Source organism: Mesoplodon bidens (genome assembly GCF_964165515.1).
Source record: "Mesoplodon bidens genome assembly, chromosome: 16".
Classification (NCBI taxonomy): domain Eukaryota; kingdom Metazoa; phylum Chordata; class Mammalia; order Artiodactyla; family Ziphiidae; genus Mesoplodon; species Mesoplodon bidens.
The window spans coordinates 50,566,009-50,591,556 of NC_138173.1; the positions used below are offsets into that span (position 1 = coordinate 50,566,009).

General features: G+C 39.0%; 1 long non-coding RNA gene across 4 annotated transcripts in view; it reads right to left on the reverse strand.

The window, feature by feature from the left end:
* LOC308630116 overlaps nt 1–25,548 on the reverse strand; it is a 219,595-nt gene that overhangs the window by 109,739 nt on the left and 84,308 nt on the right. For all 4 annotated transcript variants that reach the window (XR_014017760.1, XR_014017761.1, XR_014017762.1 and 1 more), the window contains one exon: nt 1,603–1,683. This is a non-coding gene — a long non-coding RNA (uncharacterized lncRNA). The remainder of the gene's footprint in view (nt 1–1,602; nt 1,684–25,548) is intronic.

Genomic DNA, 25,548 nt, shown 5'->3' on the forward strand with positions numbered 1-25,548 from the left:
CTTGTACACATCCAAATCTCATCTTCTCAGCTCCTCTACTCATAAGCCTTAAAAGACTCTTCAGTATTTAGAGTGAATGTAAGTACATTTCTTTCTTTTTTTTTTTTTCTTTTTTATCTGCCCCCCTTTTTGCGTATATTCTAGAACTGAGTTCAGCCCAGAGATGGGGGTTAGGGGGTGGTCTGGATGGTGGATGAAGGTGGGGGGCCTGCTGACCATCAGGAAACCTGACCATTGCGCTGGGCAAGCCTCTCTGGCCTCATTTTCCCCTCTGTTGAGGGAATGATTAGAGTCACTACCCGCGGTGCCAGCCATGGGGCCTCTTGATCCTGTCTGGGAAGGGCAGGCCACTAGGCAGACTGCGGACCAGCGAGAGGGAAAGTGTCAGACACGGGGGCAAACCATAAATAGGCCCCTCTCCCAGAAGACCACTGAGAGTTCAAGACTGGCGCGGGCACACGCGGAATGAGGGCAGAGACTCCCGCCAGGAGAGAAAGGCACTTAAGGGAACTGCTCATTAGCATGAAATGCAAATGAGCCCGGCCTCAGCACAACTCTGCGCAGGATTCGGCGAAAGGGCAACCTGGGAGGCAGCAGCCGCTCTGCCCTCCCTACTGCACTCCCCGCAACCCGCCCGGGAGGGAGCTGAGACACGCACCCCACTCGGCGGGAGCCGCGGGTGGTGCAGCCCTAGGAGAGCAAAAAACGCCAGGGAGTTGGGGGTGGGGGTGGGGGGATGGCAGGTGTAGGAAGTCATCCGGTCCATCCCTCTGCCTCTCCTCAGTGGCGTAAGTGGCCCCGAAGTCTCAGGAGAGGGAACTGACTTCCTCGGTTCCACTGTGTCTACCTCCCGCAGAGGTGGGGATAGCGCTTCCCGACGTCTTAATCCTCGATGCCCTCCCCGCCCCACTTCACCCCAGCGCCCAGAACCCCGCTCCCGGGTACCCACAGCCTTTAGGGGTAGAGCTGGCGGCAAGAGGGAGCTGGGGCAGAGAGAGCCCGGGGACTCAGGAAGGAGAGGCGGGAGGAGGGCCGGGGTCCACATGCGTGCGCGCGCGTGGGTAGCAGCAGACCATCGAGGACCAACTCCTGGTAGGGTGGAGATGTGCAAGGAGAGTAGCCCCGCCAATCTCCTGTCCTGCGGACAGCCTCCCCATAAGCCATTTTGGAACTCGGGAATGAGAAACTGAGGCACGGAGTGGGGGCTTGGTGGAACTTTGCAGGTTAAGAGTCGGCAAAGCCCAGATCTATGCTTCTACCTCCTCCCACACACTCGAGACCCTGGCAGGTCCCTTCGCAGGAACATTCCTCTGCTCCGCAGCTGCTCTTGGAGATCCGGGCTCTGGGTCCTGCGTGACCTGCCTGGGGCCACGTGTTCAAGCACGAAGTCCTCTCCTGAAGCTCAGGAGTGTCAACATGAGATCAGGGTCAGAGGGTTAGTGTTAGGAGATTAGGGTCAAAGTCGCAGAAATGGACCTGGGAGGAGGAACAACAAGCTCAAGAGGTTGGTGGAGGCCACGCCCAGACCTTGACTGCCTCCATAAGTACATTTCTTAACATAATATAGAGAACACTCTGTAATATAAACCCAAGCCTCCTTACCAATATCTGTTCCCAAATATTTCAGTTCACAGTTCTGTATTCTTGCTCACATCCTTCATTATGAGCATGCTTTTCTGACACCTGGAAAACACCAACAGGAGACACAGTCTATGTGATTTCTTTCTAGCTTCTCTAGAGGTAGCTTTATGATGTATTTCTATACAATTTTGTACATACCTCTGTGATAGCGTCATATTTTTATTAGGTAGTTATATTTTTGTTTCCACAATAGGAACTACTAAAAGTCAGGGATAGTGTTTTTTTATTTCATTTTGTGTATCTGTTTGTTTGTTTTAAAATCTTTGAACACCCAGCTCCTACCAAGACGTTTAACAGATAGCGGGTGTAAATAATTATTTGTAGAATCAACGAAAGAATGAGTAGAGGTTTTATTTAGCAGTGTTGTAGGTGATAAGAATAGAACATCAGGTGAGACATAAACTCAGTTTTCAAGTTCTCAGTTATCTGGTTGCTTATGCTCATTAATTAAAATGCTATTTCAGGGCTTCCCTGGTGGCGCAGTGGTTGAGAGTCCGCCTGCCGATGCAGGGGACACGGGTTCGTGCCCTGGTCCGGGAAGATCCCACATGCCGCAGAGCGGCTAGGCCCGTGAGCCATGGCTGCTGAGCCTGCGCATCCGGAGCCTGTGCTCCGCAACGGGAGAGGCCACAACAGTGAGAGGCCCGCGTATGGCAAAAAAAAAAAAAAAAAAATGCTATTTCAGCTTATACAACACTTATTGACTGATTTCAGGAAAGATAAAGAGAGGCAGGCATTATTTTGTTTATGTTAGCTAAGACTAGTCAAGAATTCAACTGGTCTTATTGCTAGGATAATTCAAAACTGTTATACTGACGGAATACCAGGATATTTGAATTTATTTTTGAAAGTCTGGATTAATGTAACATTAGCTTTTGTTCTGAAAAGATACATGAGGTACTGTGGCTCCTTCCCTTATTCTCAAGATATTCATTGGTAAAACCGGGAGGTGTATGGTGTTATAATAGGGCCACACTATAGCAAATGGGGACTGTATCAGGACTATAACATCTGCATAGGGAAATCTACTTTCTTTAGGTTTTAATTTTCTAATATTGAACTATTTTATAATTTAGAGAAAAAAACCCTACTGCTTCTCCATTAGTTCCTAGGACAATTGAATATGGTAATTTACATTTTTGAGAACATATCAGTTTGGGCATTTACTCAAAACTGTACAAATTCCACATTTTAGAAATAACCAGTTATTATTCAAGCTCTAACTTCCAAGTAGCTTGAATGTTAAGAACTGGTTTTAAAAACCAAACCCACAAAGTACTCCAGGAATTGTAAATCATTCTTCAATTGTCAACCACCAAGGCACTTCAATTTAGAAAAGAATCAAGACACTTTCCAGTTATTCAAGTATAAATGTCTTAACCTAGTTTCAGACTGAGGACAAAACCCTCTGAAGACACAAAGAATGCAACAGCACTCATTTTTTTCTTTTTCTTTTCTTTCTTTTTTTTTTTGTGACAGAATCTTTCTTATACATTTTCTAAAAAAAAAAAAAGGTATAAAACTGAGTTACTAGTCATTACTGATAGAGGTGAGAAGGAAGCTGATGATGTGAACAGAGCTGAAGGAAACTTGTCTAGGTAATCAAAGTACCAGACTTACATTTAGACCCCTGAATAGTTTCCCAAATTTTTTTGAGGTGGTTAAGTCCATCTTCTGCATTATTTCTCAAACACATTAGGATATTGTTACCATGTGTGTTTTAGTTTTTGTTACTGTTTTTATAATTTACCCTAATTGAAAGAAAAATGAGGGGATGAAGTAAAGCATGGGGGTTCTTGATTCTTTTTCTCCTTTAGCCCAACAAGTTAAGCACGGACTTGCCCAGGCTGATTCTTATAACACTTTGGAGAAGGCCCTGATCTAGCCATCAGTCTTCGTAACTTCCAGACAACTACTAGCCATACTCTTGGATGGGAGAAATGGAGGGGTTTTGGAAATTGCAAATCAAGAGTTTCAGCCGTATGATCTTTTAGCTCTGCCTGACAAAGTCCTGGCCCAAAGCAAAAATTCACCAAATCAGTAACATCAGGCCTCTAACATTATTCTCATTATTTTGAAATTTTTTCCTTTATCCACTTTAAGTTTCCTCAACATATCACTTGAGTGAAGTGAGAATTATATGATCTTGCTATAAATATTAGCTTTACAAATGACTAGTAACTCAGTGTGAATAGTACAGGATGCTAAATGCAATTTGTGGTAAATTTCAATATTCCTATTTGGAAGATTGACATAACATTAGGACTTTTATTAAATAAGTTCAAACTAATAGCAGTTGCTTCTAGACAAGCAAAATTGAGGACTTGAGAAGGACGAAAGAAAAATTAATTCTTTACTATAAACATTTGTACTGCTTGTATTTCTTGCCACACAGATGCAATGTCTTAAAATTTTTTGTTTTATTAAAACATTTTTTTCAAACTGTATTACAGACACTAAATGCAGAACACTTGCTCTCTTAACAAAGTTTGAAAGAATTAAAAGGCTTATGTAAAGGTTTCAGACATGTCACTGGCTTTTGGGAAGAGAATCAAAAGCCAATATTCCAGTGTTTCCCTATCCATTTGCTTCTCTTCCACACCACATTTAGGATTAGTTACAAATAAATTTCTGTTTCCAACATTCTTCTCAGAGGTTCTTTGTATTTTTATTCCTAGATAGCTACCCAATATTTATTTTATTTGAAGCATATTTTAACTACTCTTATGTTTTTTTCCCAAAATGATTTTCCCTAGTGACAACTGAAACCCAAGTGATGATTACAACAAAAGAGATTTTAAGAGTTTTTCCAGAACCAGGGTCATTGGTGACATTTCCATAAATCACACACAATCTCAACACAGGCCATCTTACAGAGAAGCCTCACTCTAATAAGCTTAATATACAGAGGTTAAAATAGCCTGTTGTATTTATCTTTCACTGTGCAGCTTACCAAAACCAAATTTCTGTCATCAAAAATCATTAATCATCCATATGCCCTGGAGAGAATTTTAATAAAGCATATTATGAACCTAGGGGTGGGGGAATTCGGGAGAGACACAAATATGATCCAAATTTATAAAAGGAGATGGGGTCCCTATTACTCCACCACATCTGTTTGCCACATGTTCATAAATCACATCAGTGTTTTGAACATTTCTCCTAGCACCTTCCTGTCACTCTGGTTTTATAGTTCATAATTTTACCCCTCCTCCCCACACACACACAAAAATTCTCATTATTATATTTCTGGCTTGAGAGTGACATTTGACCAACTATTAAGTCAAGCAACTGCAGCTAATGGCTGGGCTAGTGCCCAAGGATCCTCCAGTTTCTTGAGATTTGGTCACAGCAAGCAAAAGTGGGAGCAAAACTTCTTTTTTTTTCTAAAGAAGCAGAGAAATAATATGAAGATACCAATGACCACTGCCAAACCAAAAACAAAGCTGCATTTTGAGTCTGAATCTATGAAATAAAGTTGCCAACTTAGAAAAAGATATTTTTCCTTGCAAATAGTACCCTTGGAAATACCGTGGACACTAAGTTTATTTTCATTTTCCAGTGATGCTAATACATGTCTGCATGTAGTGCAGTGCCTGTCCTCCATGAGTTTGCCATCTCTGACAACCATGACATATAAAGAGCAACAGGTATAAGGCTACATTTTCAAGACAGACTATGTGACCTGCTGGTTTCTTTAATGCGAAAAAAGTAAGCAAACTGAAAATACAGAGAAAGTCAAATTAGCTATGTGGTACCATACAGATGAAGTTGAGGTCTTTGATCATTACGACTGATCAGCATCTCCCTCCCCTTTGCTCCAAACACAGCACTGCTGAATGGGATATAACAGCCGCGAAAACATACGTATCCATATTTATGCTTGAAAACAAAAAAGAAAAACCACGTGAAATGAACAGTCAATCTGAAGCCAGAGCAATGAATGGGAGCTAAAGCCAAATGGGCCATGAGGCTACTGGACCTGGATATTCTAAGTCACTGAGGTTTTAACCTAAGAGTAGAGAGTTGGGGAAAAAGACAGGAATTTTCAGGCCTGGGGTTGTGGAAAGCTATAGGTGCACTCTCAGCATAAAACCAAAAGCCTAGAAGGGACTAGAAAAGTTTCTTCCACTGGACTGGAAATTTGGCAAGAAAAATGGATTGCCTGTCCTAGGTCATGGTTGAAAATTAATCATCTGGGAGAAATCAAAACTGATAACTATATGGGGGTAGGGGTTGAATTCACATATTATGTTTGGCAAAAGAATCTGAAGTCAAGAAATCATCGTTAAAACTGGTTGTGAGACCCATGGGATTGAAAGAGGTAGACATAATAAAACCACCCACAATAATGACTTCACAACCCTGAACCATGACACATCCTTCAAAAACAGTCGGAAGATAGAGTCAGTCTAAAATTTGAAGCACTCAAGGAAATAGACTTCCTGAGAGGAGGAGACTTCCTGAGAGCCAGGAGTCTCAACAAACAGGAGAATTCACATGCTAAAACTATTAGAAAATAGAACCATATAAAAACAAGTTTGCTTTAAATGTTCAAAGAAATAAATAAGGAGGAAATAAAAATTACAAGGACAGCATATCCTAAAAAAGAAGATGCAGTAAGAAATCCTAGAAATGAAAAATATTATAATTGAAAGGAAAAGCTCAATATGTGAACTCTAGTATATTAAACACAGATAAAGAGGAAATTAGGAAATCTGAAAACAGATCTACGAAATTCACCTAAAATGCAGTAAGATATATGTGTGTGTGTGTGTGTGTGTGTGTGTATACAAACATATGTATGTAGTTACGTGGTACTGTATTCATGTTAGTCCTCAATTAATTATAAACTCATTGGTAAATGGATAAATTTTATTACAAATATAAAAGACACATGGAGGATAGAATGAGAATTTCTAACATATGTCTAATAAATCTAATAATTCTCTTCAGAACAAGAGATTGGAAGTGAGGCAATACTCTGAAAATGAAAGAAACCATAAATCTTCATACTCAAGGAGCAGACAGTTCTGAGGAAGGTAACTTAAAACACACACACACACACACACACACTCACACACACACTTAGATAACCATGGTGAAACTTTAGAATATCAAAGATTAAATTTTAAGAATTAAAGAAATCTTAAGTTGTACAAAGACTGAGACAAGTTATATTTACAGATTCTTACTAAAATATTACTAAAAAAATATACTTCAGCAAGAAGGAAACTGAATATAAAAGGAAAGAGTATGGTGGAAGAACCAATGATGGACAAACAAAAAACAAAATCAAAAGTTTGTTGATAAATCTAGGTTTAAATGTTTAAAAGTGTGTGTGTGTGTGTGTGTATGTGTACACTAAAATAGACTAAAAAATAACATAGACAGATTTAAGGTCCTTGCCTTATTTCAAGAGAAAGATAGAATTATTGATTCACCTCAAAACTTATTAGGGTATGTATATATTACTACTTAAGAGTAACTACTAGAAGAATAGAAATAGAATGTATAGCGCACAAACTTAACCAAGAGATACCTTTAAAAGAATGAGGTGAGGATGGGAATAAATTCAACCAGTGCAATAGAGAAAACAACCACTTTCCTGTCTGGGTTTTTTCATCGGTTGTTGTAGCTTACCAAAATATGTCAATAAAAACAAGGTATTATGTGCATTTTCAGGAATTATAATGAAGATGAAGCTAGAAGAATTATACATAGGATGTTTTTAAATATTAAATAAAGTAATACACTTATAGCAAGATAAACACAGAGGAAGGAACAAAGTGAAAGAGCTCAATAAATGATAGACATCATTACTATTATGTTTAAACATTAAGAAGTTTAAACTTCAGTAACATACAGCATAGGGAATATAGTCAATAATATGGTAATAACTTTGTATGGTGACAGATGGTAACTAGACTTATTGTGAACATTTCGTAATGTATAAAAATACTGAATTACTATGTTGTACACTTGAAACTAATATAGTAAGTCAATTATATACTTCAATACAAAATAAATAAATAAACCATGGCTAAAGCATGATTGACAGTCATTAATATGGAAAACATTAAAAAAAAGAAGTTTAAACTTTCAAAGTTATCCAGGATAAGAATCTTGCATCTTCTTTGACATTAATATCCAATGTGATTATTAATTAACATTCTAAATCTACTGGTAATTTGGCTATTTTTAGCCGAAGCCAGAAGGTCAAAACAACAAAACACTTCTGACATTTATCATGTAGAAATAATAATGGTAAACAATGCAGTGAGAAAAAAGAATAAACAAAAGTCTTGCAATTGAATCTGAAGGGACTGCAGATTCATTTGAAAGCTGGCACCACTTTCTAAAAGGTGGGGGAAAACTCAGCTTTGACATTACGGTAGAAAAACATTAAACCTATTCAACATCCAAAGGTGCTCTCTTCATTCTTAGAAATTTTAGAGAACTGTATGTCATTTTCATGAATTCTACTTTGTTTATTAATTTTTTAAGGACTTGTATTTTTTCTTCTGGATCATAAGAATTTAAAGGCCTGGATAACATCATTTATCACTGGCTTTCCCCACATACCTACCAGGTACCTTGAAACTCATTAAAATTGGTTTGTGGATGAAAAGATGAAAATAATTCTTCTAAAAATAACTGACATTTGTGAAAAGAACTGCTTAATTCAGTACTACTTTTCCCCCTTGTCATAGAGAAAGACAATCATTCTCTTTTTTGGGGGGGGGCTTTTAACTTTTAATTTTATATTGGAGTATAGCCAATTAACAATGTTGTGATAGTTTCAGGTGCAGAGCAAAATCAATACATATACATGTATGCATTCTCCCCCGAAACTGCCCTCCCATCCAGGCTGCCACAAAACAATGAGCAGAGCTCCCTGTTCTATACAGTAGGTCGTTGCTGGTTATCCATTGAAGACAACTATTCTCTTTACCCATTTTCTGGCCCCACCAAACAGAGACCAGCCAGGAGCTAAGAGTGAGATTTGTCAAAGGATGTATGCTTCCAATTTTTTAAGTTAAAAGCCTTCAGATGCTTCAGGAGTAGATCCTTCTGACAGGAACATCAAATATCCCTAGTTTTGAAGGTATCAGACACATAAAGTCACACTGCCCCATTATTCAGCCAGAAAGCTAACTACTTTGTTCTTCATTCAAGAAGTATGTTACTTCACACTAGATACCAGTATCAAGAATTTTAATGGACCCAGTTTCTCTCCAACTACCTACTGTACATAAAAAGGAAAAGGCAATAGATATAGAATATTCAGTGATGCATATCCTTACTGAGGCCTTCAGTGTTTACTTTCATCGTCTCTTTCCCATCCCCAGACCACTTCTATGCATCTCTCATTATCATGCAGCAGAGGATTGCATGACAAATCATTGTCTAAATATTACTATTCATTAAGCCAAAGACAGCTTTATTTTGGCTTAAAAACTGTACCTTACTATGTGTATAAAACTTCTTAAGTGCCAGATGGTTTCATTTCAACATTTAAGTTACTGATCTTCCCATGACACTTGCCAGAAGAAAGTTTGGGACACCTCTTCACATGTTTCTTGAAGTAGCCTCTTGATACTAAAGGAGCCTCTCCAGATGTAACCCAGTAAAGATAATACCTTGCAAACCATAAATAAAATGGCCTCAACTAAGCTCACAACAGGAGACCATCAGCCTGTAGGAAAGCTTTTTTCCTTCTAGCAAAACTCAACAAATGAGATAGCAGAGAACTGAAGGTAAAGGGTGTAGTTCTCACTCTGCTTGTACACTGGAATCATCCCAGATCAATTGAATATGAATTTCCAAGGAAGGGGGTCAAGACATTGGTATTTTTCTTAAAAGCTCCTTTGGTGTTTCTAATGTTCAGCCAGGTTGAGAACCAGTGCTATGGGACCCACTGGTAGAAGGATCATACTTTTTCCTTAAAACAAAAAAGCTACACATGCTTATTGTTTTTACAAAGATACCTACAGATAAGCAAAAGGAGGAGGAAAAAAATCCATGTGCAATCTTGATTTCTAGATATAGTAATTATTAAAACCCTGGTATATTTTCTTCCATATTCTTTACTGTGCATGGCTGTGTGAAAATATGTGTGAATATGTAAACACTATTTTTTTTCTTGCATTTTTGTGTTTCTTCATATATCATAAAAATATTTAGAATCATTTGCCTATGATTTCATAGGCAAAATGGCTGATAATGTAGGAAAAAAATGGTCAGTGCAATTCTGCCTTTATTTTTATAATACCTGACTCCAGAAGGTCTAGTCCATCATTAGAATGACCTTATCAGCAGGAAAGCATCAGCTGACTTATTTCCTCCCTCCCTCCTTCCCTCCCTCTTCCTCCCTCCCTCCCTCCCTTCCTTCATTTCTTTCTGTTTTTGAGAAAGTTAATTTATAAAAGAGATTGAATGTGGAGACATTGGAACCCTCATTCATTGCTGGTGGAAATGTAAAATGGTGCAGCTTCTTTGGAAAACAATTTGTCATTTCCTTAAATAAAAACAGAATTACCATATGATATAGTGATTCTACTCCTAAGTATTTACCCCCCTAAAATTAACATACATTCCCACAAAAACTTGTATACAAATGTTCAAAGCAGCATTAGTTTTAATAGCCAAATAGTTCAAATAACCTAAATGTCCATCACCTGATGAAATGATAAATAAAATTTGATATTCCATAACATGCAATATTATTCATCTATAAAGTGAAATTAAGTACTGATACATGCTACAATATGCTAAGTGATGAAAAACAGTCACAAAAGGCCACATATTGTATGATTACATTCATATAAAGTGTCCAGAACAGGCAAATTTATAAAGACAGAAAGTAGACTAACGGTTGCTTAGAATTGAATGGGGTGGGGTGGCGGGGAAGTAGAGAGGAGAATGGGGATATACTGCTAAAGAGTATGGGGTTGTTTTTAGTGAGGATGAAAATATTCTAAAACTAGATTGTGGTGATGGTTGAACAATCCTGTGAATATGCTAAAAAACATTGACTTGTATACTTTAAATGGGTGAATTGTATTGAATATGAATTATATCTTAATAAAGCTATTTATTTTTTAATTTTTAAAAATAAAGCTATTTTAAAAATAGAAATTCAGAGACCTTATTTTACATCTTACTGTTCTAATGTGATCATTTATTACCTCTTTTTAAAGGGCTTTATCCCCATTCTTCCTTTCCTCCTTCTCCTAAAGGCTTTTTTATAAATGAGCTGATGGGGAACTCTTTACCATCTCCTTCAGGAAAAAAGAAAATTATAAAACCTGCCTAGTCGTTTAAAAGAAGTTTGATATTACAAATCTCAATGTCACCAGAGGCTCAACTTCAAACCCACGGCAAAGGGGAGATTTGAGTGGAATCTGTGTCACTAAGAGATGCTGTCAACATTCTTTTGATATTAAAATAACCTTCTTCAGGACTTGAATTCTTAGAACATAGCACCCACTTAGCTAAGTTTCTAGTTAGTCGTTTTTACTATCGGCTGGAAACGCACCTTAAAATAATTCCATGTTGTTCTGAAAAAAGTTCTCACTAAAAAATTCTGTTCTCATGATTTATCCTCCTGAAAAATACAGGTACTACAAAATAATTTACATTGGCAGTGGGTTGGGAGGTGCAAAAGAGGAAGTTGGGGCTGCTGAGTGCTGTGGAAAGTCATGAAATTGAGTAGCATTTTGTATTGATAAGGAAGGACATAACAGCAAATGCCTATTTCACCCCTGACTGCATGTTGTGGTTAACTTGATTAAAGACAGGTTTAGAGTCAGCTTGAGCTTCAGGGTTGCACTAAACTGGTCAAACTCAATTGTTAGTTGAAATTTCACTTGGACACTTGGAAATAGCAATTTGAGGAGTTTGGGGGATTTTTTCTCCCCTTTTGCTTTCAAGTGGTGAAAAATAATGTGAAATTTTCTGGCCAATCATAGACTGACTGAGTATGTATAATAAGGAGTCAACCACCAGCTAATCTCCCAGGGCAGACATCCCAGAACTGGTGGGTACATTCCCTTAGAATTAAAGTACCAGTCGAAAGCCTCATAAAGGGGGGCAAAGGGTGCATTAATTTTGACAAAAACGTGAAAGCATTTCCCATTATTTTTATATTTGAAGTGATTTAAAAGAAACTGTGGGAAGAAAAGATAATTTAAAAGAAGTTGTAGAGTTACTATTAACATAGAGGGGTCCATATCAAGGTCATATTCATGGTCCATTCAGGAAGGGTCTTCTGTATAGAAAATGAATGATACAGAAAATAGTGTATTATACTATGACAGACCTGTGATATAAACTATTATTGTCTCTTACAGAGGCTTATGCCCTTAACTCAAACTATGTCCTTTTTTTTAAACAAATGGCCCAGGAATGACTGGTCCTTGCCAAAACGCAATTCTAAAAGTTAGCGGTCTTCAAACTTTAATTGATTCTACTTTCTAGAGCAGTTTTGGTTTAGAGAAAACTTGAGCAAAAAGTATAGTTTGCATCTACCTCCTCTCCCCACCCCCTACTCTGTATACAGTTTCCGCTATCATTAACATCTTGCATAACAGTGATACATTTGCTATAACTGATGAACCAATACTGATACATTATTATTAACTAAAGGCCATAATTTACATTAAGGTTCATTCTTTGTATTGTATAGTTCTATGGGTTTTGAAAAATGCATAATGTTATGTATCCATCATTGCAGTATTACATATAATAGTTTCATTATACTAATAATCTTCTATTTTCCATCTATTCATCCCTCCCTTTCTTCCTCCAAAGCCCTGGCAACCACTGATCTTTTTTTTTTTTTTTTTTGCGTTATGTGGGCCTGTCATTGCTGTGGCCTCTCCCGTTGCGGAGCACAGGCTCCGGACGCGCAGGCTCAGTGGCCATGGCTCACGGGCCCAGCCGCTCCGCGGCATGTGGGATCCTCCTGGACCGGGGCACGAACCCATGTCCCCTGCATCAGCAGGCAGACTCTCAACCACTGCACCACCAGGGAAGCCCCCACTGATCTTTTTATAGGCTCTATAGTTTTCCCTTTTCCAGAATGTCATACAGTTAAGCTCATATAGTAAGTAACCTATTCAGATTGGCTTCTTTAATTTAGAAATATGCAGTTAAGATCCCTTCACTTCTTTCCATGGCTTGATAGCTCTTTTCTACTTATTGCTGAATAATACTCCCTTCAATGTATGTACCATGGTTTATTTATCCATTCATCTGTTGAAGGACATCTTGATTGCTTCCAAGTTTTGGCAATTATAAATAAAGCTGTTATAAACATTTTTGTGCAGGATTTTGTATGGACATAAGTTTTCAACTCATCTAGATAAATACAAAGGAGTGCAATTGCTGGATCTTATGGTAACATTACATTTAGCTTTGTAAGACCCTGTCAGATTTCCAAAGTGGCTATACCATTCTGCATTTCCAACAGAAATGACTGAGAATTCCTATTGCTCCATATACTTGCCAGTATTTGGTGTTATCAGTGTTTTGGATTTAACCATTAACAGTTGTATGGTGGTATCTCATTGTTGTTTTAATTTGCAGTTTCTTAATGACATGAGTTTGAGCATCACCTCACATAATTATCTGTAAGTATATCTTCTTCGGTGAGATGCCTGTTCAGATCTTTTGCACACTTTCAGACTGGGTTGCTTGGTTTCTGATTGCTGAGTTCTAAGTGTCCTTCATATACTTCATATACTTTGTACACCAGCTTTTTTTATATATACAGAAGGTTCTTATTAGTCATCCATTTTATACACATCAGTGTATACATGTCAATCCCAATCAACCAATTCATCACAGCACCGTCCCCACACCCGTCCGCTTTCCCCCCTTGGTGTGCATACATTTTCTCTCTACTTCTATGTCTCAATTTCTGCCCTGCAAACCAGTTCATCTGTACCATTTCCTAGGTTCCACATATATGCGTTAATATACGATATTTGTTTTTCTCTTTCTGACTTACTTCACTCTGTATGACAGTCTCTAGATGCATCCACATCTCTACAAATGACCCAATTTCATTCCTTTTTATGGCTGAGTAATATTCCATTGTATATATGTACCACGTCTTCCTTATCCATTCGTCTGTCGATGGGCATTTAGGTTGCTTCCATGACCTGACTATTGTAAATAGTGCTGCAATGAACATTGGGGTGCATGTGACTTTTTGAATTATGGTTTTCTCTGGGTATATGCCCAGTCGTGGGATTGCTGGGTCATATGGTAATTCTAGTTTTAGTTTTTTAAGGAACCTCCGTACTGTTCTCCATAGTAGCTGAATCAATTTACAGTCCCACCAACAGTGCAAGAGGGTTCCCTTTTCTCCACACCTTCTCCAGCATTTGTTGTTTGTAGATTTTCTGATGATGCCCATTCTAATCGGTGTGAGGTGGTACCTCACTGTAGTTTTGATTTGCATTTCTCTAATAATTAGTGATGTTGAGCAGCTTTTCATGTGCCTCTTGGCCATCTGTATGTCTTCTTTGGAGAAATGTCTATTTAGGTCTTCTGCCCATTTTTGGATTGGGTTGTTTGTTTTTTTTAATATTGAGCAGCATGAGCTGTTTATATATTTTGGAGATTACTCCTTTGTCCAATGATTCATTTGAAAATATTTTCTCCCATTCTGAGGGTTGTATTTTCATCTTGTTTATGGTTTCCTTTGCTGTGCGAAAGCTTTTAAGTTTCATTAGGTCCCATTTGTTTATTTTTGTCTTTACTTCCATTACTCTAGGAGGTGGATCAAAAAAGATCTTGCTGTGATTTATGTCAAAGAGTGTTCTTCCTATGTTTTCCTGTAAGGGTTTTATAGTGTCCAGTCTTACATTTAGGTCTCTAATCCATTTTGAGTTTTTTTGTATGGTGTTAGGGAGTGTTCTAATTTCATTCTTTTACATGTAGCTGTCTAGTTTTCCCAGCACCACTTATTGAAGAGACTGTCTTTTTCCATTGCATATCCTTGCCTCCTTTGTCATAGATTAGTTGACCATAGGTGTGTGGTTTTATCTCTGGGCTTTCTATCTTGTTCCATTGATCTATGTTTCTATTTTTCTGCCAGTACCATATTGTCTTGATTACTGTAGATTGGTAGCATAGTCTGAAGTCAGGGAGTCTGATTCCTCCTGCTTCTTTTTTTTCCCTCAAGACTGCTTTGGTTATTCGGGGTCTTTTGTGTCTCCACACAAATTTTAAGATTTTTTGTTCTAGTTCTATAAAAAAATGACATTGGTAAATTGATAGGGATTGCATTGAATCTGTAGATTGCTTTGGGTAGGATAGTCATTTGCACAATATTGATTCTTCCAATCCAAGAACATGGTACATCTCTCCATCTGTTGGTATCATCTTTAATTTCTTTCTTCAATGTCTTATAGTTTTCTGAATACAGGTCTTTTCTCTCCCTAGGTAGGTTTATTCTTAGATATTTTATTCTTTTTGTTGCAAGGTAAATGGGAGTGTTTCCTTAATTTCTCTTTCAGATTTTTCATCATTAGTGTATAGCAATGCAAGAGATTTCTGTGCATTAATTTTGTATCCTGTAACTTTACCAAATTTATTGATTAGCTCTAGTAGTTTTCTGGTGGCATCTTTAGGATTCTCTACGTATAGTATCATGTCATCTGCAAACAGTGACAGTTTTACTTCTTCTTTTTCAATTTGTATTCCTTTTATTTCTTTTTCATCTCTGATTGCCATGGCTAGGACTTCCAAAATGATGTTGAATAATAGTGGTGAGAGTGGACATCCTTGTCTTGTTCCTGATCTTAGAAGAAATGCTTTCAGTTTTTCACCATTGAGAATGATGTTTGCTGTGGGTTTGTCATATATGGCCTTTATTAGGTTGAGGTAGTTTCCCTCTATGCCCACTTTCTGGACAGTTTTTATTATAAATGGGTGTTGAATTTTGTCAAAAGCTTTTTCTGCATCTATTGAGATGATCATATGGTTTTTATTCTTCAATTTGTTAATATGGTGTATCACACTGATTGATTTGCATATATTGAAGAATCCTTGCATCCCTGGGATAAGACCCACTTGATCATGGTGTATGATACTTTTAATGTGCTGTTGACTTCTGTTTGCTAGTATTTTGTTGAGGATTTTTGCATCTATATTCATCAGTGATATTAGTATGTAATTTTGTTTTTTTGTAGTATCTTTTTCTGGTTTTGGTATCTAGGTGATGGTGGACTCATAGAATGAGTTTGGGAGTTTTCCTTCCTCTGCAGTGTTTTGGAAGAGTTTGAGAAGGATGGGTGTTAGCTCTTCTCTAAATGTTTGATAGAACTCACCTGTGAAGCCATCTGGTCCTAGACTTGTTTGTTGGAAGATTTTAAATCATAGTTTCAGTTTCATTACTTGTGATTATTAGTCTTTTCAATTGCTTCCTGGTTCAGTCTTGGAAGATTATACCTTTCTAAGAATTTGTCCATTTCTTCCAGGTTGTCCATTTTATTCACATAGAGCTGCTTATAGTAGTCTCTTAGGATGCTTTGTATTTCTTCAGTGTCTGTTGTAACTTCTGTTTTTCCATTTCTAATTTTATTGATTTGAGTCCTCTCCCTCTTTTTCTTGTTGAGTCTGGCTAAAGGTTTATCAATTTTGTTTACCTTCTCAAAGAACCAACTTTTAGTTTTACTGATCTTTGTTATTGTTTCCTTTGTTTCTATTTCATTTATTTCTGCTCTGATCTTTATGATTTCTTTCCTTCTGCTAAATTTGGGTTTTGTTTGTTCTTCTTTCTCTAGTTTCTTTAGGTGTAACGTTAGACTTTATTTGAGATTTTTCTCGTTTCTTGAGGTAGGCTTGAATAGCTACAAACTTCCTTCTTAGAACTGCTTTTGCTGCATCCCATATGTTTTGGATTGTCGTGTTTCTCATTGTCATTTGTCTCTAGGTATTTTTTGTTTTCCTCTTTCATTTCTTCAGTATTTCTTGGTTATTTAGTAACGTATTGTATAGCCTCCATGTGTTTGTGTTTTTTCGTTGTTTTCCCTGTAATTGATTTCTAATCTCATAGCGCTGTGGTCAGAAAAGATGCTTGTTATGATTTCAATTTTCTTAAATTTACTGAGGCTTGATTTGTGACACAAGATATTATCTATCGTGGAGAATGTTCCATGCGCACTTGAGAAGAAAGTGTAATCTGCTCTTTTTGTATGGAATGTCCGATAAATATCAATTAAGTCTATCTGGTCTACTGTGTCATTTAAAGCTTGTGTTTCCTTATCAATTTTCTGTTTGGATCATCTGTCCATTGGTGTAAGTGAGGTGTTAAAGTCTCCCACTATTACCGTGTTACTGTCAATTTCCTCTTTTATATCTGTTACCAGTTGCCTTATGTATTGAGGTGCTCCTATGTTGGGTGCATATACATTTATAATTGTTATACCTTCTTCTTGGACTAATCCCTTGATCATTATGTAGTGTCCTTCCTTATCTCTTGTAACATTCTTTATTTTAAAATCTATTTTATCTTATATGAGTATTGCTACTCCAGCTTTCTTTTTATTTCCATTTGCATGGAATATCTTTTTCCCTCCCTTCACTTTCAGTCTGTATGTGTCCCTAGGTCTGAAGTGGGTCTCTTGTAGACAGCATATATATGTGTCTTGTTTTTCTATCCATTTAGCAAGCCTGTGTCTTTTGGTTGGAGCATTTAATGCATTCACGTTTAAGGTAATTATCGATATGTATGTTCCTATTACCATTTTCTTCACTGTTTTGCGTATGTTTTTGTAGGTCCTTTTCTTCTCTGTGTTTCACACTTAGAGAAGTTCCTTTAGCATTTGTTGTAGAGCTGGTTTGGTGGTGCTGAATTCTCTTAGCTTTTGCTTGTCTGTAAAGCTTTTGATTTCTCCATTGAATCTGAATGAGATCCTTTCTGGGTAGAGTAATCTTGGTTGTAGGTTCTTCCCTTTCATCACTTTAAGTATATCATGCCACTCCCTTCTGGCTTGTAGAGTTTCTGGTGAGAAATCAGCTGTGAACCTAACAGGAGTTCCCTTGTACGTTATTTGTCATTTTTCCCTTGTTGCTTTCAATAATTTTTTTTTATCTTTACTTTTTGCCAATTTGATTACTATGTTTCTCGGCATGTTTCTCCTTGGGTTTATCCTGTATGGGACTCTCTGCACTTCCTGGTCTTGGGTGGCTATTTCCTTTCCCATGTTAGGGAAGTTTTCGACTATAATCTCTTCAAATATTTTCTCAGGTCCTTTCTCTCTCACTTCTCCTTCTGAGACCCCTATAATGCGAATATTGTTGTGTTTAATGTCGTCCCAGAGGTCTCTTAGGCTGTCTTCATTTCTTTTCATTCTTTTTTCTTTATTCTGTTCCACAACAGTGAATTCCACCATTCTGTCTTGCAGGTCACTGGTCTTCTGCCTCAGTTATTCTGCTATTGATTCCTTCTAGTGTAGTTTTCATTTTAGTTATTGTATTGTTCATCTCTGTTTATTTGTTCTTTAATTCTTCTAGGTCTTTGTTAAACATTTCTTGCATCTTCTCGATTTTTGCCTCCAATTCTTTTTCTGAGGTCCTGGATCATCTTCACTATCATTATTCTGAATTCTTTTTCTGGAAGATTGCTTATCTCCACTTCATTTAGTTGTTTTTCTGGGGTTTTATCTTGTTCCTTCATCTGGTACATAGCCCTCTACCTTTTCATCTTGTCTATCTTTCTGTGAATGTGGTTTTTGTTCCACATGCTGCAGGACTGTAGTTCTTCTTGCTTCTGCTGTCTGCCTTCTTGTAGATGAGGCTATCTATGACGCTTGTGCAAGTTCCCTGATGGGAGGGACTGGTGGTGAGTAGAGTTGGCTGTTGCTCTGGTGGGCAGATCTCAGTAAAACTTTAATCCACTTGACTGCTGCTGGGTGGGTCTGGGTTCCCTCTCTGTTGGTTGTTTGGGCTGAGGCGACCCAACACTGGAGCCTACCCAGGCTCTTCGGTGGGGCTAATGGCTGATTCTGGGAGGGCTCACGCCAACGAGCACTTCCCAGAACTTCTGCTGCCAGTGTTCTTGTCCTCATGGTGAGGCACAGCCACCTCCCGTGTCTGCAGGAGACCCTCCAACACTAGCAGGTAGGTCTGGTTCAGTCTCCTATGGGGTCACTGCTCCTTCCCCTGGGTTCTGATGCACACACTACTCTGTGTGTGCCCTCCAAGAGTGGAGTCTCTGTTTCCCCCAGTCCTGTTGAAGTCCTGCAATCAAATCCCACTAGCCTTCAAAGTTTGATTCTCTAGGAATTCCTCCTCCCATTGCAAGACCCCCAGGTTGGGAAGCCTGACGTGGGGCTCAGAACCTTGAATCCAGTGTGTGGACTTCTGTGGTATAAGTGTTCTCCAGTTTATGAGTCACTCACCCAGCAGTTATGCGAGTTGATTTTATTGTGATTGCGCCCCTCCTACCATGTCATTGTGGCTTCTCCTTTGTCTTTGGATGTGGGGTATCTTTTTTGGTGAGTTCCAGTGTCTTCCTGTCAATGATTGTTCAGCAGTTAGTTATGATTCCGGTGCTCTCGAAAGAGGGAGTGAGAACACTAGCTTTTAAATATCTAAACAGGACAGCTTCAGTGTAATTTAGAATGACCCAAAATCCTTTTCTTAAAATGAACTGAGTGTCTTGAAAAACCGAATAGTGTTTGAGTATTAAATTAGCTTTAAATTATCTCAACAGGAAACCTATGTCTCCTATTGGGATGTCCGGTAGTGAGGAGATAGTAACAATTCATTTGAGGAAAAAGGAGAATATATTTTCACATAGAACACTTTTATAAAGAAGTTAGAGTAAGTGAGAGAGACAGCGTGCCAAATCCTAACCACTAGACCACCAGGGAGAGAGTACATGAAGTTATCATTATAAAGCAGGTCACTGGAGAAGCACTTTTTTCCTGGACACTTTATGCAAAATCATTTGGCTTCATAATTTTTTTCTCTATAGAACCATTCTCCATACATCCAGTGTTTCTAGGGATTAGTTATTCAAATCCACATATGTAAGTTTGAAACTTGTAACTGTTTATAAGATGAATATGTCATTAACAATAGGAAGAGGGGTTATTCTCCACTACAACTTGCTACTGCATTTTTAAAAGGCTATAATTGATGTGTTATAAGAGTCAAAACAGTGTTTTCCAAAGTGTACCACTTGATCTTTATATGAAAAAATGACTTAAAAAAGCTTCTCCAGTCAGATTAGTCTTGGAACTTTTTATACGATAGGTCATTCCTGTTATAGAGAGTATAATGAATATATTATAGTATATTAAAGTCTTAAAAGTTCTGCAATGAAAAAAAGTCCCAGATTTTAACCAATTTGGCTATGGAATGCTTCACCAACTTATTAGTTTCCTCTGATATCTATTACCATCCCATAAAGCACCCTTTGGGATAGGATTTATTAAAGTACTTTTTCCCCAAAGAAACTAATTCTGGAATTATTTTTTTCTGACAACCATGGAAGACAGAGCAGAACTAATAAATTTTTATGTTTGCTTTTTTTTTTGTGTGTGTGTGCTACATGACAGATTCTGGGGGACGGAAGCTAGATAGAGACATAGGTAACCTATAATGGGTAATATAGAAGTCCCAGTTCTCCTTTTGTTTGTTTATTTTAAAGTATACTTAGTGTCTATAATGAATCAAATATAAAAAGATGAAATGAATGTTGTGGAACTATGGTGGTAAAAGATAAGGATGAATGGATACCACTTGCTAAGTTTGGATTTGCATACTGATTTACATTCAGTATCATATTTTACATATCACATATATTATCTTTTGTCTATACCTTTGCTTTTTCTGACCTAAGCATTATAGAGGAAAGGGAATTCAATTCATATTCATTTTGCATAGTACATAAGAGCATAATGTATGTAACTTGGTGATAATATCCGCCTCCAGTAAAATGTAGTCAGCATGTTATTTAAGCACACTTGTTACAAATAAAATTCAACCTTAATGCTTTGCCATCTGTAAAAGTATTGTATTACATCTTGCTAAGATAATACTTCTTTATGTGTTAATGTAACAGTCACTGAACCAGTTGTTTTTCAGAATGATGCCTTTAAAGAAGTAATCACAGATTTAACACAAACAGCCCAAAGAAATGGAAGATACATTTAGCACACCTCATAAAAGACAAGTCACATTTGCAATACTTTAGGAGACAGACAACTGATGTTAAGATGTTAATCATCCTGGAGCACATTAAAATAAGAAGGCTGTCTTGTGTGAGAAGAAATTAGAACATGTGTTAAAGAGAATTAAACTGGAATAGATAGCTGCATTAAATGTGTATTGACTGAGATTTTGAAATACATAAGAAATTTGAAATTGGATTGTTTATCTTGATGTACATAGTCCTTGATATTTTGAATGTGACAATAGACTCCTTAAGTAACTAATAAAATTATTTTATCTATAATAATTTGGATTTATCCTCCACAATAAAAAGTAGTATTTTGGCACCCATACTGTGAATTAGTGTAATTCTTCAGAAAAACAATTACATTAGGGAAAAAAAGCAAAAAAAAAAAAAGGCAAAAAAAAAAAAAGTCAAGTGTTTGGACTAACTGAACTCTCAGTTTCCTTAAAACCTTAAGGTATTAACTGTTTTAGTGTAATGTAAAGCATATAAAAAGCATACAAACTCTTGAGTTAGACTGTGTTTGAATCTTGGTTCTGGCACTTTCTAGTTCTTCTATAATTGAGCAACTTATTTAATTTCCTTGAGTCTCAGTTTTCTAATTAATAAGATGGGTCTTAAAAATTAAATACTTCTCTTGAAAAGCTATCGAATGACTATGCAGTGCCCAGAAAGATCCAAAAGCTTCCACTGAGAAAAACATCAAACAAAACAGGTCTCATCCAAGGATCAGGAATCAGAATGGTATCAGACTTCTCAATAGCAATACTGAAAGCTAAAAGACAATATAATAGACATCCAAAATCATGAGTAAAAGTTATTTTCAGTCAAGAATTTTGTACCTGACCAATCTTTCAATCAAGCATGAGCACATAATAGAATGTTCAGATATGCAAGATAAAAAAATTTCAATGCACCCTTTCCAGGAAATCACTCTGGGGTAATTTCCAGAAAACAAGAGAGTAAATTAAGAAGGAAAAGATTAGGCTCAGCAAATCTCCTGCTAACCAGGCTCACAAGAGAATGATGTACAACCCAGAAGTCCATTTCATTAATTTTTAATGATAAATATAATGATCAAGTGCCCTGGAACACTGTTTATCATCTGACCACTGTATTTTTCCCCAATGGAAAATCTACATAAGAAACATAATAATAATAAGAAAGGTGTTGCTTTGTAAATATGAGTTGAAGTGAAGGAAAATATTCTGTGAGGGCCAATGCACCCATGTCCACTGTCAGGATATAATATATTAGGAATATATTAGGAAAGCCTTTTGGGGCACTCCCATCTCACCCAGGATAGTGGGGAAGATATGTTAGCATTCTTATTCAATATATTATTCTGCACTTAATAGTCAATCTCTTAAGTCATTCTTTCCATAACTGGATTAAATCTAAGGATTTACCTTTTTTGGAGGGCTTCCAAAATGTCCTCATTTGGAAGTCACATATTTACAAACTATCTTTTTAGAGTGGACTACTTCTATACTTCCATGATTATGTATGATTATTATTCTTTCATTCAAAGAAAATTTTGTTTTCAACTTTTGGGGACATCTCACCACAGTACGTATGTACTGACTACATACGTACCCTGACAAACTGAATAAAATTAGTAAGGATTCCCAAACAGAATCATCACAAAACAAACTTGTATTTAGGAATTTTTCTCAAAACAATTACCTTATCCAGAGCACATTTTGTAGCAAGAAACAAAAACTAGCTCAAATAAAGAGCTAACATTATAATGACAGATATTATAGCAAACAAGAAAAAGCTACACAACCAAGTCTCTGAATGGATGAGATCACTGGGGACCTCAGAAGCAAGAGACTGAATCATTAATATAGAGCTCCACTAATTTGGGAACCCACTTAGGCTACATTCCAGTATTTTACTATAAATATGACTCAGCTACACTCCACATGACCATTACTTTTCTGTTTCCCAATCTCTTTGATTTTAGAACATGTATTTTCTGAAATCAAAATACAAAATCTATATATCCTCTACCTTGAGCAGTCACAGCCAACTTTGTATTCATACCAAATATATCCGCACACACACTCATGCACACACACTAACCATTAAAACAACTGGCAAAGAAAAGTAGAACTAACAAAATTTGGTATAATTTCAGAAAAAGAGTAATTTTTGACAGCAATATTTTTAAAATATCAGATTAGAAAGCATTATGTCAAAATATAGGGTCAATCCAATGTTCCTATATAGGATTGTTAAATTTGATCTATTTGGGCTTCCCTGGTGGTGCAGTGGTTAAGAATCCGCCTGCCGGACATGCTTCAGGACCCCGGAGGAAGATGGCGGAAGAGTAAGACGCGGAGATCACCTTCCTCCCCACAGATACATCAGAAATTCATCTACACGTGGAACAACTCCTACAGAACACCTACTGAACGCTGACAGAAGACCTCAGACCCCCCAAAAGGCAAGAAGCTCCCCACATACCTGGGTAGGGCAAAAGAAAAAAAGAATAAACAGAGACAATAGGATAGGGACGGGACCTGCACCAGTGGGAGGGAGCCGTGAAGGGGGGAAGGTTTCTACACACTACAAGCCCCTTCGCGGGCGGAGACTGTAGGTGGCGGAGGGGGAAAGCTTCGGAGTAGCGGAGGAGAGCACAGCAACAGGGGTGCGGAGGGCAAAGCGGAGAGATTCTGGCACAGAGGACCGGTGCCCTCAGGCACACACCAGCCCGAGAGGCTTGTCTGCTTGGCCGCCGTGGCGGGCGGGGCTGGGAGCTGAGGCTCGGGTATCGGCTTTCAGTCGGAGCGCAGGGAGAGGACTGGGGCTGGCGGCAGGAAGAGAGCCTGAAGGGGTTAGTGCACCACGGCTAGCCCGGAGGGAGTCCGGGGAAAGGGTCTGGAGCTGCTGAAGAGGCAAGAGACTTTTTTCCCTTTTGTTTCCTGGTGCGCGAGGAGAGGGCATTAAGAGGGCTGCTTGGGGAAGCGCCGGAGACAGGCACGAGCCGCGGGTAAGGCACGGACCTCGGAGACGGGCGTGGGCCGCCGCCGCCGCCGCCCGCCGCCGCGGCCCGCCGCCGCCGCCGCCGCCGCCACCGCCGCCCGCCGCGGCCCGCCGCCGCCGCCGCTGCCGCCGCCGCCGCGGGGCCTGTGTGCGAGCGCGGGTCACTGTCCGCCCCGCCTTCCGGGGGGCCTGTGCACCCCGCCACTGCCGGGGTCCCCGAGACCCGGGGACGGCTTTCCCGGGAAAGCGCACGGAGCGGCACGGGCTGCTGCAACGTCACGCCGGCCTCTGCCGCCGCAGGCCCGCCCCACACTGCGCGCCCCTCCCTCCCCTCTGCCTGAGTGAGCCAGAGCCCCCGAATCAGCGGCTCCTTTAAACCCGTCCTGTCTGAGCGAAGAACGGACGCCCTCCGGCGACCTACGCGCAGAGGCGGGGCCAGGTCCAAGGCTGAGACCCGGGAGCTGTGAGAGCAGAGGCAGGGAAATCTCTCTGTGCAGCCTCGGAGGCAGCGGATTAAAGCTCCACGGTCCATTTGATGTGCCCTGCGTCTGTGGAGTGCATGAATGGACAGCGAATCATCCCAAATTGAGGAAGTGGACTTGGAGGACAAGATTTAAGACTTTCCCCCCTTTTCCTCTTTTTACAACGAATTATTCCAAATTAAGGAGGTGGACTTAGAGAGCAAGATTTCAGACTTCTCGCCCTTTTCCTCTTTTTACAACGAATTATCCCAAATTGAGGAGGTGGACTTGGAGAGCAAGATTTTTGATTTTTCCCCCTGCTCTCTTTTTGTGAATGTGTATGTGTAATCTTCTGTGTAAGATTCTCTCTGTATAGCTTTGCTTCCACCATATGTCTCAGGGTTCTATCGGTCCGGTTTTTTTTTTTTTTTCAATAATTACTTTCTAATTTTAATAACGCTACTATATTTCATACTTTATTCTATTTTACTTTACCTGCTCTTTCTTTTTTTCCTACTCTCCCTTCCTCCCTCCCTCCCTCCGCTCCTCCTTTCCTTCTTTCTTTTTCTTTCCTCCCTCCCACCCTTCTTCTTTCCACTTTCTTTTTCTTTCCTTCCTCCCTCCCTCCTGTCTTTCTTCCTTTCCTTCCTCCCTCCCTCCCTCCTTTCTTTCCTTCTTTCTTTCCATCCTTCCTCCCTCCCTCCCTCCTTTCTTTCTTCCTTCCTTCCTTCCTTTCTTCCCTTCTTCCTTTCTTTCCCTCTCTCTTTCTTTCTTCTACTAATTCTTTCTTTCTACTTTTTCTCCCTGTTACTCTGAGCCGGGTGGATGAAAGGCTCTTGGTGCTGCAGCCAGGAGCCAGTGCTGTGCCTCTGAAGTGGGAGAGCCAACTTCAGGACACGGGTCCACAAGAGACCTCCCAGCTCCACATAATATCAAGCAGTGAAAATCTCCCAGAGATCTCCATCCCAACACCAGCACCCAGCTTCAGTCAACGACCAGCAAGCTACAGTGCAGGTCACCCTATGCCAAGCAACTAGCAAGGCAGGAACACAACCCCACCCATTAGCAGAGAGGCTACCTAAAAACATAATAAGGCCATAGGCACCCCAAAACACACCACCAGACGTGGACCTGTCCACCAGAAAGACAAGATCGAGCCTCAACCACCAGAGCACAGGAATTAGTCCCCCCCACCAGGAAGCCTACACAACCTACTGAAACAACCTTAGCCACTGGGGTCAGACACCAAAA